The 18528-nt window shown below is 48.9% G+C and overlaps 1 protein-coding gene across 1 annotated transcript in view; it reads right to left on the bottom strand.

Annotated features, from left to right (window-relative positions):
- The window catches only part of LOC126536904 (cell adhesion molecule Dscam1-like), a 333560-nt gene that overhangs the window by 111416 nt on the left and 203616 nt on the right, over nucleotides 1–18528 (bottom strand). The window lies entirely within an intron of this gene.

Below are 18528 nucleotides of genomic sequence, written 5' to 3'. Positions count from 1 at the left end.
GATGCAATGAAGACCATTCGACACGAGTGCTGACTAACACACAATATAGTGAAGATGCTATCCGAAGAAGCATCCGTTTGGCTATAAGCAGGGAAACGAGGAGGAAGGAATAGAAAGATTAGAAATGCAAAATAGAAGGTTGCTTAAGAACACATTCCCGCAAGGAAAGTGACACATGGTCAAAAGCGATCGCACCGACCAAGCCAATTGAATAAATTGAGAACGTGTCCCTGAAAAACTTCTTTACAAACTCGTGTGTGTTTATACAGTACGGTATAGAAACAATGACTCGGAATGCAGAATGTTTTACAATTTTCTCTAAGGGATGCACAAATGTAAAAAAAAAAAAAAGGTTGAGCGGTGGATTACATATCACAGCTCTGCGCCACTGTTTTCTAGATATAAAAGATGCGAAGCATCGTGGCTGCAACACCTGCGCGAGCCATTCATCATTATTATCTCGCCTTTGTAACCAGGTCCCTGACGTTGCCAAAACCACTCCCGCTCCTAACCTCGTTCGTGAAGTTAATCACAAGTTTTTACATGATTATCTTTTCGTTCTCGTCTGACTTCCCATGATGCTACGCTGTCGTTCCACCTTCGCATTAAGGAGAGCGATGCCGGAAGCTAAAGATTTGTCCACGTCATCCCCGAATGGATAGCGTCCTTTACTTCGCTTCTTTCTAAACTTACGCGCTTGCGCAATTACAGTCGCGAGTGCTCTGACGAAGCATTAATCTGGTGACACTGCAAAGATAAAAAAGAAAGAAAAATGAGAGAGACGTTGCAACGACAGGACTTTCAGGGGAGCAGGACCACTGGTACGCGCACGAAAAAATATAAACAAAATGAAGGAAAGAGAGAAGGCACCAGCCAACGAAAGGCAGATAACGACGACGTTGCAATAATGAATTACGGCCGCAGCCCCCAAACAATTTCCCGCTTAGGAACAGGCTGACTGCGTGTCGGAGCGTGAGCCGCGAACAACGAAGACGACGACGACACCACGATCTCGCCGTATACTCGGGCACGATTGCCAGCCACGGATCGGAGAGGGGTCGCGCGCGTTCGCTTTGTCTTAATTCGGCGGCGGCAAAAGCTGCGGGAACGACGGCCAGGCATCGCGGCGTCGTTGGACGGGGGGCGGGGATCGAAGGTCCCGGACGTTGTGTGCAATGCGAGAACTCGCACGCACAAAAAGAAGAAGAAAAAAAAAAAGACTGAAGAAAAACAAACGGGGAGCAAAGGTTGGCGATGAAAGCTGACTGTCTCAAATCGGGAATAATGTGTTGCGCCCGCTTTTGCGGAAATCTCCGCCTCCCTCTGTGCCGTTATAGCAGCAGCTTTGAGGACGCTAATCGGGCAGGCCCGGCTTGCCGGACGGCAAGAGATCGGCGTCACCCGTGTACGTCGCCTTTTTCTGGCTTGACGCGCTAATGGGCCGGTGATTTATTCGAACGCGCTGATCATAGGCCTCCATTAATCACGTGCGCAGAGGCAAAAAGAAGAGAACTCGTGATCAATGTCCGTCCGGGTCGTGTCTCTTGCGGGGGCGTGTACGTGCCTGTAGATCACGAGATCGAAACACGAAAGTGAAGCCGCGTAAGGCGCACCACTCTCCTCCCACCTCATCGCTTTCTTTCTCTCTCCCTTTCTTTCTTTCTTTCTTTCTTTCAATCTTTTTCTCTTTTTCTTCTTGTGGCCTACAGACTGTCGCCGTCGAAGGGAACAAGCAGACTACCGCACGAATGGCCACGTGCCTTCTGGTACAAGAATCGTGTTAGACTTGCTGTGTGCGTATAGGGACTACGAAAGAGACATTTCGATTTTTGCGATGCCAGCGTTGATCCGACGTCCAATGGTGCAGTGGTCCTCGATTGATCGTATATTTGTGACACGCGTTACACGCCCATTATTTCGATTTGTCGCTCTTTATCTGATGGTCCGTGCATGCATGCAGGGGTTGTAAACCTACAATTATAACACGGAAGCTCGGAAGCGAAAGTCGATAGACCATGATACCAGCAAAAAAAAAAGGAAAAAAAGAAAGGAAAAAGAAAGAGAGAAAAGAAAGAAAGAAAGAAAGAAAGAAAGAAAGAAAGAAAGAAAGAAAGAAAGAAAGAAAGAACCCGTACATTTTTTTCTAGCACAGCCATGACAAGTGGCATCGCCTCAATGAATTGCATTGGTCAAACAGGCACACGTAAGCTGTACACTACGTGATTTCAGCCTGCAAGAAGTACAAAAAAAAATATACTAAATTTTCGCGACATCTGCGGTCTCGATACTTCTTGCCGTCACTGAGCACAATACAAGTAGTTGAATGTGGCTAACTGTGAGTATTTCTCGTTGGGCTAGATGGTGGAACTGCTATTTGATGAGGCACCCTTGCTGGAACGTGCGACATGAAGACTCTTAGATTTTCTATTCTCTTACTGTTGTTTTTTTTTCACCTGTAGTTTTGTTGTTGTGCGCGTGTCAATTGATGTATTGAGAACTCACCTGCCTGTCTTCCTTACTTCCGTTTGAATTTAATCTTCTCGCTCAAGGCTCCACGCTTTGCCCCGATGCTTCAACACTTGAAATCGTATGCATTGGTGCAAGAACGGGCAGCGTGGTCCTCAACGACTTAACCAGAATTTAACCTTTCAAGCTATTAAGCTGCAAATACCACCGTGCCTTCTTTTATTTAGGACGGCAACTAAAGAAGTGCCTTTTAGCGAACCTAACCTTGCGTAAATTCTAGCTTCATCCCTCCATTTGAGCTTCCGCTAATTCGTGAAAGTACGTCTAAATTAAATTCGGATTATGTCTTTTGCAATGTTGCTGTAGTCAAGAACGAGCACATATCACCTAGGGAAGTCATTCTGACTGCATCAGCAACTCAAATAGAAAACAGAAAGAAATAAAGGAATAGATAAATAAAGAAACGACGCAGGCATTTCTCTCGGCTAGCCATCTAGGCACACTTTTTAACATGGTACATGCAAACTCCATCAGATATTGTAGAAGGGAAAGAAACCTGCACAAAATAAATGACACGGCGTATCCGCTGCTTTTTCTTTCAGAGTGTGAACGCCTAGCTCCTTGCGGAATAGGAGATGTCTGCAAGCGTCCTGGGTGAAAGTCAGATATATCTTGAAGCAGACGTAGTACACGAACTTGCTCTTTGCGTCCTGTGAACTTACTAATACAAAGCAGGAGAAAGGAGCCCTTTCCGTTATGGCACGAATGAATCCTATGATATTTGCTATTTTTCCTCTTACAAAGAGCTAGTGTTTTCGCATGAAATAACGGCTTAATATAGTTGCTCAAAAACATTTCTATGTATTGTTCGCACGTTAGAACTGCAACACAATAGAACAGCTCTAGTTGCCACTATTATTTATTTATTTATTTATTTATTTATTTATTTATTTATTTATTTATTTATTTATTTATTTATTGGGATCGCGAGAGTTCGAAACCTTGGCTGAATCTACGCAGCGGTTGTCACACATGTTGTGTACCAGCCTGTACACGTATACATGCTGTTGAATGGATACTGCACTACGGCGAACATAGGAAACCCGAAAGTTAGATATGATTATACCGCGGTCACATTCGCCTTCTGTCCATGCGCGGACCGATTCCATTCACAGATACGACGAGTTTGCGGGTGCCCACATGGGTACTGGTGTTGTCTTCGTGCATAGAGACGCGGGTCAAATCTTCACACAAGAAGATTAACATTCGTTACTTCAAGCTTACGCGATGCCCATAGCAAAGGGGGCGAGCGCACAGTTTCGTAAATACCGAACGTTCTGTTCAACAGGACATCTGTCCCACTTTTCGCAAAGGTCCGCTCCCACAAAACGTAAAAAGTGCTCCTCAGGGGGCGCTAGCAATTTGATAAGGCTGGGATCAATTAACACATAACAGGAACTACTGCTCAAGCAGCGGATATATGACTGACGCGCCATAATATGTATTCGGATGGCCTACCATGGGACGGAATGGCATAGCGGACTGCTCACGTGTTGTCACAATAAAAAGAGGTGAAAGCAAAGAGAAAAGTTTCTTTCGCGAGTACACAACTAATGAGCACGCCTCTCACATGTACTACAGTGGACTGTAAAATCAATTATATGCGCTGCTCAAGGAAGGTGACGGTGCGCTTGGGGGCAAATTTCATAGACAACGACATAAGAACTATTGGCAGAGCGGTAAGAGCAACTCCAGAAGGTTTGAGCTGTGTCATGCCTAATTAAAACAGTTGTTAGCGGTCTATACGGATGCACCGTTCAACAGTGCAGACTTAGCAGAGGGAGGTGACGACGTGTCGATAGAAAAGAAAGTTTTGTTTCGCACAAACCACTCTACCTTCTTTCTATATATGCAATGATCGCGTAGTGACGACTTGCAAACGGAAAAGAATAAATGAGGCAACCGTGGTACTCTTCCAAGCTTGAGCGCACTCGTACAGTGAGATGCAAGTTTGCGATATGTTGGCGCTCCCCAATTAGCAGAGTACGCCACGACCACCACCTCGGGCGTTTGGACTCAAAATACTGTAGCGCAAAACCCGAGCGGAGCTGCCGCTTCAAAGCTCTCGGTTCCGGCTCCGACGCGCGGTGATAGGGGAAACAGGAAGCGTGCCGGGCGAGGAAGCTTTACCCCTGACGCAAGCGAACCACTTCGTCGGTTCGAGTTTGTGAAAAAGTAGGAAAGGAAAGGAGGAAAAAAGAAGAAGGATATAGGACGCTAGGAAGAGCGTCTCAGTTGTCATTCCCGAGTTACAGATCACTGAGCATCAACTCTTGGGTTCAGCGATGTCCTCGAGGTGAAGTGACGTCTCAACAGCGTGAAACCTGATAATACGGGAAGGAGTTTGCCGCCACATTGCTCCGGGTGCTCCGACTTGTGCAACGAGTCAGACGGTGTTTATTATTGCCTTGGCGCTTGAGAATGTTTGCGAGACGGCCAGAAATTGTTGATTGTGTAAGCAGGACGATGTGCAAGCGTTGAGGGCGTTGCGTTTCCGGGAAGTGGGCTTCAGAGTGAGTGGCTTGTCAGCATTCGATCAGCTACAGCCTTGAAAACAGCGCTTTTCAATATGCGTGTAGCGAATCAACGGTAAAATACGAGCTTTTTAGTTACGTTAGTCGTCTGCGTGGTTGTATAGCTGATTAACGTGTACTGCGATCACAAAGGCTTGATGTGGAGGCTTGTGGATTGCCCTACTGTGATTGCGGATTGCCTCCTTAGAGTTCTGAAAAATGTTTGGCGCTCTCACTTTTGGGTCATATGTCAGCGCTAGGCGTGCAAGAGCGCCAGCTTTTTTTTCGTTTCCTTCAATTCCTACGTGGCACGGTCGACAGCCTGTAAAATAGTGGTGTTTCGCACATGACCTTTGCAGACATCGTTTTACCCGGAGGGCCTGCGGCGATTAGGAAGGGAATGCAATGACTGTTGATTACATTGCTGGGAGACACAGGGATCATCGACACCTGCTGGCACACCATTGATCTCAGCTCGTAGGAGGCTCAGGAACAACAACTGCTGGCTATGTATGCAAGGCTGACCTCACCTGCTGCAACATCACCACTACCACCAACAGAGTCAATAGAAGGTGAGGGGGGGGAGGGGGGGCGGGCGCTTCTTTTATTACTTGACAAGGCCAGCGCGAAAAAAGTTCTGTCTCATTTATTGCTTACCACTATAGCTCGAAGCGCTAAGCGCGTTTACAGCGAGGCTGTGTGACGTGGGCTGCAGCAGCCGGTCGGGACGCGTGCGCAAGGAAATTGCCCGGGCACCCGACAGAGCCGAAGCTGAGCTGGTCTTGGCGGCGTCTTCGTGGCGCAGGAAGAAATTCGATATCGCTCGAGTCGAAAGAGAACGGCTAAGAAGAAAACGGCATCCGTCGTTAAAAAAAAAATCATATTAAGTGAAACACCACACCACGAGTTTCAAATTGGGGCGCACGCACCATGCAAGAGGCCGGTTCGTGGTGCAGCCATATCTCTTATGCATGCAAATGGCTGCACCGGTCCACGGCATACATACGTGATTTATTTAATTTTTTCTTTCGTGAGAGCAGTTACGGTGTCGTGTCTAGGACACTGAGCCGTCATTTTTACGGCTTGGTTCCAAGAACGACGCAGTCACCTGAATTTTTTTTCTTCGTTATTTCGCGTCATGTTCAAGTCCCACTGACGTGGGACTCAGTTTTCGAAAGCGTTTGGCCGGGCCGTCTCCTCCGTAAACTTGAAATCGGTTTATAAGTGCAAAAACCAAGCGAGCGTGGCAGCTTCCTTGCCGTCATAATCTTGGGCGCATTTGCGGCATTCTCGAGAGGGAAATAAGTGACGTAGAGAAAGAGAGGGACTCGGCTCGCATGACAGAGTGTCCTCTTAACCGTTCCCGAAAGCGTGCTTGAGCGATCGTCGCAATGCGGCTCTATCGATCAAAAACAAATTGAGTGGCGTTCCACGTTGGGCCGTATAGTTTCAGTTCGACGATAGCAACGAAGAGGAAACCGAAAAAGAAAAAGCCTTTTTTTCTCTCTCTGTCGCAGGCGGTAAACATGCTTATAGCAAAGAAGACGCTGTATTGCGTTTGTGGCTGCCGCAGTGAGGTTTCTGTGGCATCGAGTCTGCGAAGAGCTGAGTTCGTGCTGCGCTGTGACGTATTGCCGGACGGCTATATCTTATTTTAATTTCTATACATTGAACTGTGCTCCATAGCACTGTCAATTCCTTAAGAAATAAAAAAATAGAAAAGAAAAGGTCATATCACCGACGGTCTCCTTATATGCGAATAGTTGCAATTTATTAGATTAAAGGTTTCGTGAATATTACCGCTTCTTGCGTGTCATGTACCATAGACAATATACGAATGCAAAGGTCAGTACTAGGAGATATGCGTTTGCTCCAGCACCTGTGTTCTACCAAAAAAAGAACAAAAATGAAAACAGAAATGCTGGCAACCCTTTTGTTGGAGTCAGTGTTGCTGCAGCTTAGGCTCCAGTCTCCGGAAGCTCTCGCACTTTCAGATGGAGTGCAAACAGGGCCGTCGCGCTCTATTTGAAAGCACGAGAACTTTTGTTCGAGAATGGTACGAGAAGTACGCGTTGGAGGGCGTTATTTCCGCTTGTGTTCCAACGAAGCGAACGTGCTACACGTGGTAGTACGAGCCCTCTCGAAAAAAGAAAAGGTCGTATATGAGAGAAAAACACAGCCCACGCTCATAAAGACAGTTGACAATTTTTGTCGAGTGCACGCTTGTGACCACCGCAATTCACGCACGAATATACGTGTGGTTAGCGCTGACCTGATTTTGCGTTGAACTTGGTTAAGTAAAGGCTTATAGATGTTTCTGTTTTTTTTTTTTCATCACTTCATACGGTGCTCACACTTACGAATGCCACTGAACCGCGCTGCCGTTTTTCCTGCCCAGTTACGAGCGAGGGAATAGACAGTAAGTATACAAGGAAAGAGACTGCACCGTAACAACCGGACCAATGCCTTAAAACCAGCACCGTAAAGACAAATTGTGAGGGGACGCAGCACGTTCCTCGGAATGAAACGAAGAGAACAGCGGAAGTGATTTATTCTACCAGCCGGAGATTGCATTCGACCCTAGCCGATGCTTTGTGCGATGAAGCCCGTGATTCAATAGTTGCGAGCGCATAGCAGAAGCGCACATTCACGAAAGAGAACGTGCGCACTCGAAAGCTCAAGGTTTTTTTTTTCATTGTTCTTGCTGACGTTGTTTTGAATAATAAGTGCTCTTCCAGGCTTTGTACTTTCGGAGGAGAAGTTGGATCAAGTCGGCAGTGCTTTTGATTGAAGTGAAACGAATGAGCGAAGAAAAGAAAAAAAAAGCAGTCGCGAAAGAAAGTCTAAACTTTGACTATGAAACAAAGCGCTGTGAAGTTGGCTAGGCCACAAGAATTCATTCTCAGGGGTCTTGTAACGAAACTTCTTGAGTTTGTGGTCTTTTGTTTCCTAAGATGTCGCTTTGGTTGTCTGAATAAACGGAAAGAGTACGTGACTGTAATAAATAACCCGCCGTAGCAAACGGACATGATAAGGAGATTAGAAGCCTTTCTTTTACCATTTGTGGCTGCGCAACGTTAACCATTTCATATTCACTCGCGGACTATGATAATTCCATCTGTTAGTACAAGAAAAAAACCATCCGTAAAAACAAGCATCCACAAACTAATACAAAGATCAAGAAGGCAGTGGTGGAACCGTCAAATGACAAGCACAATTTAGGAACCAAGACATTTGTGAGCTGATCCCATCTTTTATTAGTTTAGCTGGAAACACAAGTTGAAATCTTTTAAGCAAAGTTAAATAAAATAACAAGCTATATTTGACGTCTCTGACAGAAATTGATGCTAACATGCTTTTTCAACAAGCAAAGCAGCATCAGTAAAACTTAGATGTCTGCATGCTTGCATCTCCCCTTGTACGTAGGTTTTCAATACTATGAGTGCTTAGGCCTTACGTAAGATATTCTCAGATAGCGAAACTAAAACTTATTTCCGCAGATGCGGATCTATTGCGCATCTTAATACGCTTACTTGGCAGAACACGGGCATCCTCTCTCGGAGCTTTCAAAGCATATATGCCCATTCTTGACTTACCCATCGAGGAAATTTATGAAATTTCCTTTCCTAGCGTACTTTTGACGAAGAAGGTCGATGTAAAACCCATGCCAAGAATAAAGGAGGTACCATGTAAAACCTTCATCTCCTGCTCTTTCTCTGAAGGTCATTGTAATAATGAAATTTTCTCCACTCGCGTCTGCCAATCCATACGGCATGAACTGCGTGATGAGGTGGGCAAGTCACGGCGATGGCATAAGAAAGAAGGCCACGTGTCTGCATTCAATTTCGGTACAGTGCACGCGAAAGATAAATGGAAGCGAGGAGGCGAAATGATCAAAGAGATTATGTTTTCTGGAGTCCGGCACCTTAAAAGGATGTGCTCTCAGAAGAAAGAACAAAAATAAAAAAAAAGAGTAGCATAGAGTAGGCTCGAAGCTAGAGCCGGCGAGATGGCAGAACGTGTAGGTACGACCTCACATCGCCGGCTTTGGTGCAAAACAAAAAGAGGAGGCAAAAGTTGTTAAGGACGAGTATCGATCGCGAGAAGCAAATTACCCATAAATCAGTGCACGATGAAAATGAAAGTTGGCTCTCGGGAAAAGCACCAGACTACTCGTATATAGGAACGAGGTTGGGAGGGATGCGAGAAGAGATACGGGCGCGGCGGAGGCGAGAAATATGAGTTAATCAAAGGCCATCTCCCTGGCCTGATGCTCTGAAGTGGCGAGTGGGCGGTATTAAACGACACCAGGGTAGATTTTATTCGTTCGTGCTGCCGGGCGAAATTGAGTTCTGCGTCGCGCATCGCGCGTTTAAATTTATGGGTTTCCTCTCTCGTCAGTCCGCGAATGAAACAAAAAAATCATAATAAAAAGAATATAGTTTCTCAGAAATATCCTCCCGCTATGCAGATGTGCAAAGAAAAAGTGCATCTGAGTCGATACAGGTTTTCTTGCTTCAGAAGCTTCTCCACACCGGGGAGCGTCGCCTTAAGGTTTCATTTTTTTAATATCTTCCTTTGGTTAAAAGAAGAGACGACAAAATAACACCTAGATGATCCATATAAGCTTTCTAATAAGCGCTGTCAAAGCAGGCCGTTTGTTGGAAGCAACTCAGCAGTTCTCTCTTTTTTTTTTACTAGCGAGATGAGTTTCCTAGGTAATTACGTTGACGCTCTTAAGCTTCCTCAGCGTCTGGTATCCGTAAAACCTGATACCGGGCCGACACCTTCGAAGTAGAGGTCAAAAAATTGGGTTTGTAATTTAACCGCAGACGCGGAAGTGTCCTATAGTATGATGTGGGCAAAAGAAGCATGAACAGCCACACGACGTGAATATAACCAGCTTACGCTACGCAATACACGCGAAATCCGAAAGTCGCAATGCATCGTTTAAAGACATACAACGTATTAAAAGCGCGAGCGGTGCATACGGCGGATACCATCATCGCCCGAAAAGTTCCAGCTTGCTATTCCCTTAAATCACGGTGCAGTGTCATAATCGGAAAATGTGCGCCGTTTAGTATGGTTTGGTTTACTTCTGCGGGCACTGTGCACCTGGGCGCCGGAACAACCCCGCTTTGCAAAATTTCTTAGCTTTTCTACCTTGACTTTCATATCTCAGCGCTGACAAGCCGCAACTTCTTTCACTTCAAGGCTGCTTTAGGATTGTCTACTTTGCAGCAGAGCGCACTGTGAACACCTTCTCCTGATATGACAGTGGTGACAACCCCAACAAGAGTGGCCCGCATCCACAAAGGGTGGTTAACCAACTATCCGGCAGTTCCAGCAGGCATAATGCATCACCGGTGTAACTTCGCAAAGCTTAAATAAATGAGAGCAAAATACTCTGTCTTTAGTTTTGCATCTTATAGGAAAACAAAGAATTGAGCTATTATTTCGTGGATATTGTTGTTCTATTTTAAATCTTGCAGGGCAACATGTGATCATGTTTTCCAGGGATCTGCAACGACAGCGGACGACAATCTATGGCGATGTCGCAAACGGAGCTGGATAGCCTGTGGCAGAAGCATGCATGGCTGTAAAATGTACTAGACAGGAGTAAATAGTTTTTTTTTCTTCTGCGCGTGTGAAAAGAAGGATAAAGAAACGAGAGAGACAGGATAAGGTGGTTCACCAGAACACCTATGACCACCCTTCGCTGGTAGTTGAGAACAGGAAAATAGAAAGAGAAGAGGCGGTGAATGTGTGCACGCATGTGAACAGCACCACATAGACAAAGGCATTTGCACAGGTCAGTCGTCCTTAGAAAAAACATAAAAATGTCTTTACTGCCCTGGCGGCCGATGATTGGCGTTCGAATAGGGTTCACTGGGACGGTGTTCGAATAGGGTTCACTGGGACGGTGAACGATCACCCAGTCGCCCCATCGCATTGGAAAGTGATTGTCCGCGTAAGTGAGCTAGTTTTGCCTGGCCTTGTGGGAAGCCGAGACGCTTTTGAAGAATTGAATGGAAGGCCAAATATTGATCTGTAAGTTTTGCAAGAGGTGCATCGAATAAATTAAATGTCTGGAGTCCTACGTGCCAAAACCACGATATGATTATGAGGCACGCCGTTGTGGTGGCACTCCGGATTTATTTTGACGACGTGGGGTTGGTTAACGTACACCCAATGCAAGGTGCCCTGGAGTTGTTGCATTTCACCCACATCGCAATGCGGCCGCAGCGGCCGGAACTTGATTCCGCGACCTCGGACTTAGCAGCACAACGTCAAAGCCATTACGCCACCACGGCGTGTGAGGAGGCATACCTAAACTGGAGCTATTTTCATAGTTGCTACAAAGCGCGCATGCCTTCAACACTGAGTGACTGTTTCCGCAGTTGCAACATGCGCTACGAAGCGATAGGAAGAAAATGAGGAAATAATGATTCATTATTCTGCTAATTACAGTGTCTGCCTGCGCTCGGAGGTAATAATGACATATAAACATATTTGGTCTTTGCTATTGTAAATAGGTTGTATATGAGGATGGTCAATCTATGAGACAAGCCTTCTGCTTTTGTCTTCCTGATCAACATCTTTTGCCTGAGAACAACTACAGCCGAAGGTGAACAACTGCTTCAGGTACGCTGTAGGAAACTTTCAACATTTCGGTCGTTAACCGCCGGTAAAAGCTTCCTTTCCGTGGCAATGAGCACTGCGAACGCTGACAACTGCAGTTCCACAGATAGAGCCCCCCAAAAATTGAGAAAATTTAAATTGTAAGTTAACAATGAACATCTCGCAGCTGCGCTTTCAGCAATTCAAGACGCCGTTGTGAAGGGATCCATGTTATTTCTGACCACCTCGGGTTGTTCACCACGCACCAAAATTACAGTACACGGGTGTTCACATTCTGCTCTGTAGGTACAGAAATGCGGCTGCAGGGGTTCGACGCGGTCGCGAACCGAACGGGCGGGTCCGTGCATAGCGGCAGAACGACATACTTTGCAGGCAACCACGGCGTGTACTTTCGAAGCTGGGAATCAGCGGTCGTGTAAGTTGCTGCCTCACAAGAAATAAGGGGGGAGGAAATGAGAGAATGGTAGTCTCTATTATCTCCTGTCCAGCCTCAACCCACCTCACCCTCTCGCTCCCCTCTCTTCGCCCCCCACACAAACACTCCCACAACAACCACTGCAAACATTCAGTCAAGAAGTTCAAGGGTAAACAGGTAACCCTTGCCCACCTCTTCACCCCAGCAGCCTCAAAGCGGATGATCCATATCATCCAAGAACTCTATGCGCCAGTCGCAAACGGATGGGGAGAATCACAATGCCCATCAGTACTTTAGCCCTCTGTGAAAAGCGCGTTCATCCAATCGTCGAAAACAGCGCCGGTAAAGTTTGGGGCTGACGGATCGAGCGGCTGGCCATTAGATTATCTGGCGGCCCGCTTCGCAGCAGTGAAGGCGTATCCGTCACTCGGATTCCACTTTCCGCTCCATTTCAAAGTTCGATTCCACGTACAAATGCGTCTGCCGCGCGTCTGTAAACCTGTTTAATTTCGGCCGGCGTGCGGCTGTCGGTTTCCTTTCACAGCGAACAGTTTGTCGAATCACCAGCTACATATTGCACGAGGAGTGCCTGCGTGAAGCACTATGGCGCAGACCGCGCAATTGCGCTCGATTTTCACAGAGGCGAGTGTGCCGCCAACGCTCGCAATATATATACCTATATGCACGCGACGAGGAGATGGCAACACGCATACACTATACATTAGAAAAGCTTTTGTTGAGAGGACGACCTGATCAAAAAAAAAAAAAAAAAGATGATGGACATGATTGCTGTTACTGAAAATTTTGAGACCATTTAGGCTACTTAAAGCTGAATTTAAGAATGATAGTGACGCGTGTACTTATCTTTATCAGGCGACCACGTTTCGCCGCCTAACAAATGTAATCGCACAGCGCTGGATGCGCCTGCATGTATCCGAATTTTCTGTAAAGTTAGCGATGCTTCCATCCGGCTGTCTGTTGTCGCAGAACCTTGTGTTATCTGATTTCATCGCGTGACGCGAATGGTGTAGAACTTTGTGGAAGGCACGCGGGTCCGAAGGATTAGTCTGGAACATTCGATGACTGCTGTATAAAAGCCGACGCGCTTGACCCGCTGATCAGATTTCCGACGATCGCCGACTGTGTTCGCCGCTTTCGTTGTGCTATAAGTGTAGCCTGTTTTGTGGGCACAGGTTCGCCCAATAAAATCTAGTTTTGTCTTTCACAGTATTGCTACTGTGTTCTTAACGTCACCACCACGTGACATCTGGTGGAGGTGCTTTTCGTTCATGTACCGGACGCCCCCGACAAGCCGTGATCCAAGCCCGGACCGCAAAGAGAACACCAACGTAGTCCCGGAGCATCGAGCAAGCCGCCGTCTTCAACAGCTGCCCCCGGAGCACGGACTTCTACCTGAGAAGACCAAGAAGATTGTGGACAAGGCAACCCCAATGGGAGCCCCAGCGTCCCCCATCGTGCTGCAGCAGCCCAGGGAACCTCCGACGTTCCGCGGATCAACATTCGAGGACCCGGAAACCTGGCTCGAAACGTATGAGAGGGTCGCTAAGTTTAACAGTTGGGACAGCGACGACAAGCTGCGGCATGTCTATTTCGCATTGGAAGACGCCGCCAGGACATGGTTCGAGAATCGGGAAGCCACCTTAACGACGTGGGACCTTTTCCGAAGCGGCTTCTTGCACACGTTTACAAGCGTCGTGCGAAAAGAGCGAGCCCAAGCACTACTAGAAAGCAGAGTGCAGCTGCCAAACGAGACGATCGCGATCTTCACGGAAGAGATGGCCCGTCTTTTCCGGCACGCCGACCCGGAAATGTCAGAAGAGAAAAAAGTCCGCTTCCTTATGCGGGGCGTCAAGCAAGAACTTTTCGCAGGACTTTTTCGTAACCCGCCGAAAACCGTAGCTGAGTTTTCGGCAGAGGCATCGACGATCGAGAAAACTCTGGAGATGCGCACCCGGCAATATAACCGCCAGGGGCTCACGCCGCAGTACGCCATCCAAGGACTGGATTCCAGCGACCTTCAGGAGACCATCAGGGCCATTGTGCGCGAAGAACTGCGCAAGGTCCTGCCTTCGTCGCAGCCCCAAGTGGCTTCGATCGCCGACCTCGTCAAAGAAGAGGTGCACCGATCGCTTGGAGTTCCCGAGCTGCAACCACAATTACCGCAGCCCCAGCCAGAAGCGATGACATACGCCGCCGTCGCACGCCGTCAAGGTCCCCCTCCGCGACCACGCCAGGGCCCTGCAACGACGCAATTCCGTCGTCCGCCGCCACCGCCGCCAGCACGCCCACCCGTCGCCCAGCCTACCTACGCGAGGAAGACTGACATTTGGCGAGCCCCCGACCACCGCCCGCTCTGCTATCACTGCGGAGAAGCCGGCCATGTGTATCGCCGATGCCCATACCGGTAGATGGGACTGCGAGGCTTCGCCGTCAACGCACAGCGCCCGAGGGAAGGTGAACGCCCTCGTGACATCGCCGACTACCTCGCCGCTACTCAGTGGAGCCCTCGACGATCGTCCCGTTCACCGTCACCAGGCCGCTACCTGTCGCCGCAGCGCCGACCATTCACTGGCCCAGCCCGGGGCCGGTCAGCGAGCCCATATCCGGAAAACTAAAAGCAGCAACCGATGGAGGTGCGGTTGCCGTCCGTCGAACTGACGAAGACCCTCCGCCGCCGACGAAGACGCCGAAGAAACTACCTCGACAACATAACGACACGCCGCCGTCCCGACGAAGTCTGGAAAGAAAGAATGCGACGATGAAAGACGACCTGACGACGTCACATACCAGCCACAGGTCAACGCGACGCAGCCGTGATCCGACGCCAAGACCTAACTGCAACGCCAGACAAAGAACCACCGACCTCGAGGTGCTTCTGGACGGCCACGCAGTTACCGCTTTAGTGGACACAGGGGCTGATTACTCCGTAATGAGTGGACACATCGCCGCCCAGTTGAAGAAAGTTAAGACCGCATGGGAAGGCGCTCAAATTCGGACCGCTGGAGGACACCTCATTACGCCGACTGGAATCTGCACGGCAAGAATTACCATTCATGACCGGACTTACCCTGCCACCTTCGTTATCCTGCAACAGTGTTCACGAGACGTCATTCTCGGCATGGACTTCCTGAACCAACACGGCGCAATCATCGACCTGAAGTCGCAGTCAGTAACGCTGTCGGAAGATCAAGCGATACCGTCGGAGAGCCCTCGTAGTCACCACGCCTTGAGTGTGCTCGAAGATCAAGTGAGCATCCCGCCTCGCTGCAGCATCGTTATTTCGGTCGGCACCGAAACATCCGCTGACGTAGAAGGCGTCATCGAAGGCGACCAACGTCTACTACTCGACCGTGAAATTTGCGTCGCAAGAGGGATCGCTCGACTGCACGGAGGAAACACGAAAGTGCTGCTGACAAACTTCAGCCAGGAGTTCAAGCACATCAACAAGGGCACGACGATCGCATTCATCGAGGAAATACAGGAAACCAGCGATGCGTTTGTCCTCTCGGATTCTGTCGTATCTACCCCGACGACCGTAGTTCCCGAGCCAGACTTCGACATAAATCCAAGTCTCCCCGTGATTAAGCAGCAACAGCTCAGAAGTCTGCTTCGACGATACAAAGACTGCTTTTCGACGTCATCGAGGATTCGACAAACACCAGTCGCAAAGCATCGCATAATAACCGAAGAGTGCGCTCGACCACTCCGCCAGAGCCCTTACCGAGTTTCGTCGCGAGAACGCGAAGCTATCAGACAACAAGTCGAGGAAATGCTGCGCGACGACATCATCCAGCCATCGAAAAGCCCGTGGGCGTCTCCAGTTGTTTTAGTGAAGAAAAAGGACGGAACCCTACGTTTCTGCGTCGATTATCGTCGACTGAACAAAATCACGAAGAAAGGCGTATACCCCCTCCCACGGATAGACGACGCATTGGATCGGCTCTGCAATGCTAAATACTTCTCATCGATGGACCTCAAGTCTGGCTACTGGCAAATAGAAGTCGACGAAAGGGATCGCGAAAAGACCGCCTTCATCACGCCAGACGGCCTCTATGAGTTCGAGGTTATGCCATTTGGACTATGCTCGGCGCCTGCAACGTTCCAGCGAGTGATGGACACAGTTTTAGCAGGATTGAAGTGGCAGACGTGTCTTGTTTACTTGGATGACGTCGTTGTCTTCGCCGCAAATTTCGACGATCACCTTAGGCGGCTTGCGACAGTATTAGAAGCCATCAATTCATCAGGGCTCACTCAGAAGCCGCAAAAGTGCCGCTTCGCTTACGATGAGCTTTTGTTCCTAGGCCACGTCATCAGCAAATCAGGAGTACGCCCCGACCCACAGAACACAGCTGCCATCGCAAAGTTCGCGCAGCCAACCGACAAGAAGGCAGTGCGCAGATTCCTTGGCATGTGTGCCTACTATAGGCGCTTTGTCAAGGACTTTTCACGCATCGCGGAGCCGCTAACACATCTAACCAAATGTGATGTCGCGTTCAAGTGGGAAACGCCGCAGGCCAAGGCATTTCAAGAACTCAAACGACGCATGCAGTCGCCGCCGGTACTTGCACACTTCGACGAGGACGCCGATACCGAAATCCACACTGACGCCAGTAGCCTAGGCCTCGGTGCCGTCCTAGTCCAGAGGAAAAACGGAGTCGAACATGTGATAGCTTATGCTAGCCGGTCGCTGTCAAAAGCGGAAAGCAATTATTCTACGACTGAAAAGGAATGCCTCGCCATCATTTGGGCTACAGCTAAATTCCGCCCTTACCTCTATGGCAGGCCATTCAAAGTCGTCAGTGACCATCACGCATTGTGTTGGCTAGCTAACTTAAAGGACCCTTCCGGACGGCTAGCGCGGTGGAGCCTCAGACTACAAGAATATGACGTCACGGTAGTATACAAGTCCGGAAGAAAACACTCCGACGCCGACTGCTTATCACGCGCCCCAATCGATCCCCCGCCGCAAGACGACTAAGACAGCGACGCCTTCCTTGGGATAATAAGCGCGGAAGACTTCACTAAACAGCAACGAGCAGACCCGGAGCTAAAAGGCCTCGTAGAATATTTGCAAGGGAACACCGACGTTGTCCCTAGGGCATTTAAGCGCGGGTTGTCTTCGTTCACACTACAAAAGAACCTGCTCGTGAAGAAGAACTTCTCACCAGTCCGCGCCAGGTACCTTCTTGTTGTGCCATCAGCGCTGCGTCCAGAAATACTGCACGCCCTACACGACGATCCAACCGCTGGGCACCTCGGATTCTCCCGGACGCTATAGAGAATACAGGAAAGTTATTACTGGCCGCGTCTGACCGCCGACGTCGCCCGTTACGTCAAGACATACCGAGACTGTCAACGACGCAAGACACCACCGACAAGGCCAGCAGGATTACTACAGCCGATCGAACCTCCTCGTCGACCATTCCAGCAGATTGGGATGGATTTGTTGGGGCCGTTTCCGATGTCAACATCCGGGAATAAGTGGATCGTCGAGGCGATGGACTATCTCACCCGCTTTGCTGAAACCAAAGCTCTACCGAAAGGCAGCGCAGCCGAAGTGGCGAAATTTTTCGTCGAGAACATCGTGCTGCGACATGGTGCCCCAGAAGTCCTCATCACCGACAGAGGAACGGCTTTTACAGCAGAGCTCACCCAAGCCATTCTGCAGTACAGCCAGACAAGCCACAGGAGGACAACTGCCTACCATCCGCAGACGAATGGTCTCACGGAGCGCCTGAACAAGACCCTCGCCGACATGCTAGCAATGTACGTCGACGTCGAGCACAAGACGTGGGACGCGGTCCTGCCGTACGTAACCTTTGCGTACAACACGTGGGTGCAAGAAACAACACAGATCACGCCATTTAAGCTGGTTTACGGCAGGAACCCGACGACGACGCTCGACGCCATGCTGCCGCACGTCACGGACGAAGAAAATCTTGACGTCGCGACCTTTCTCCAGCGCGCCGAAGAAGCTCGACAACTCGCCAGCAGCGTACCGACAGCCTACATTACAACCTCCGACGACGCTTCGTCGAGTACCAGCCCGGTGACCGTGTTTGGGTTTGGACCCCTATACGCCGACGAGGACTGAGCGAGAAGCTTTTGCGTCGCTATTTCGGACCGTACAAGATCATCCGACGTGTTGGGGCACTGGACTATGAGGTCGTGCCAGACGGCATTTCGCATATCACAGCGGCGCCGCTCAACGACCTGAAATAGTCCACGTTGTGCGACTCAAGCCGTACTTACTTTCTTTTCGTTGTTTTGTTACTTATGTTTAATAAGTGTCCTTTTTTGTTTTGCTCTCTTATATTTGTAGCATCGGGACGATGCTTTTTAAGAGGGGGGTATTGACGCGTGTACTTATCTTTATCAGGCGACCACGTTTCGCCGCCTAACAAATGTAAT

The sequence above is a fragment of the Dermacentor andersoni genome, chromosome 4, assembly GCF_023375885.2.
Source record: "Dermacentor andersoni chromosome 4, qqDerAnde1_hic_scaffold, whole genome shotgun sequence".
Lineage (NCBI taxonomy): Eukaryota > Metazoa > Arthropoda > Arachnida > Ixodida > Ixodidae > Dermacentor > Dermacentor andersoni.
This window is presented reverse-complemented; position numbering and strand designations above follow the sequence as displayed.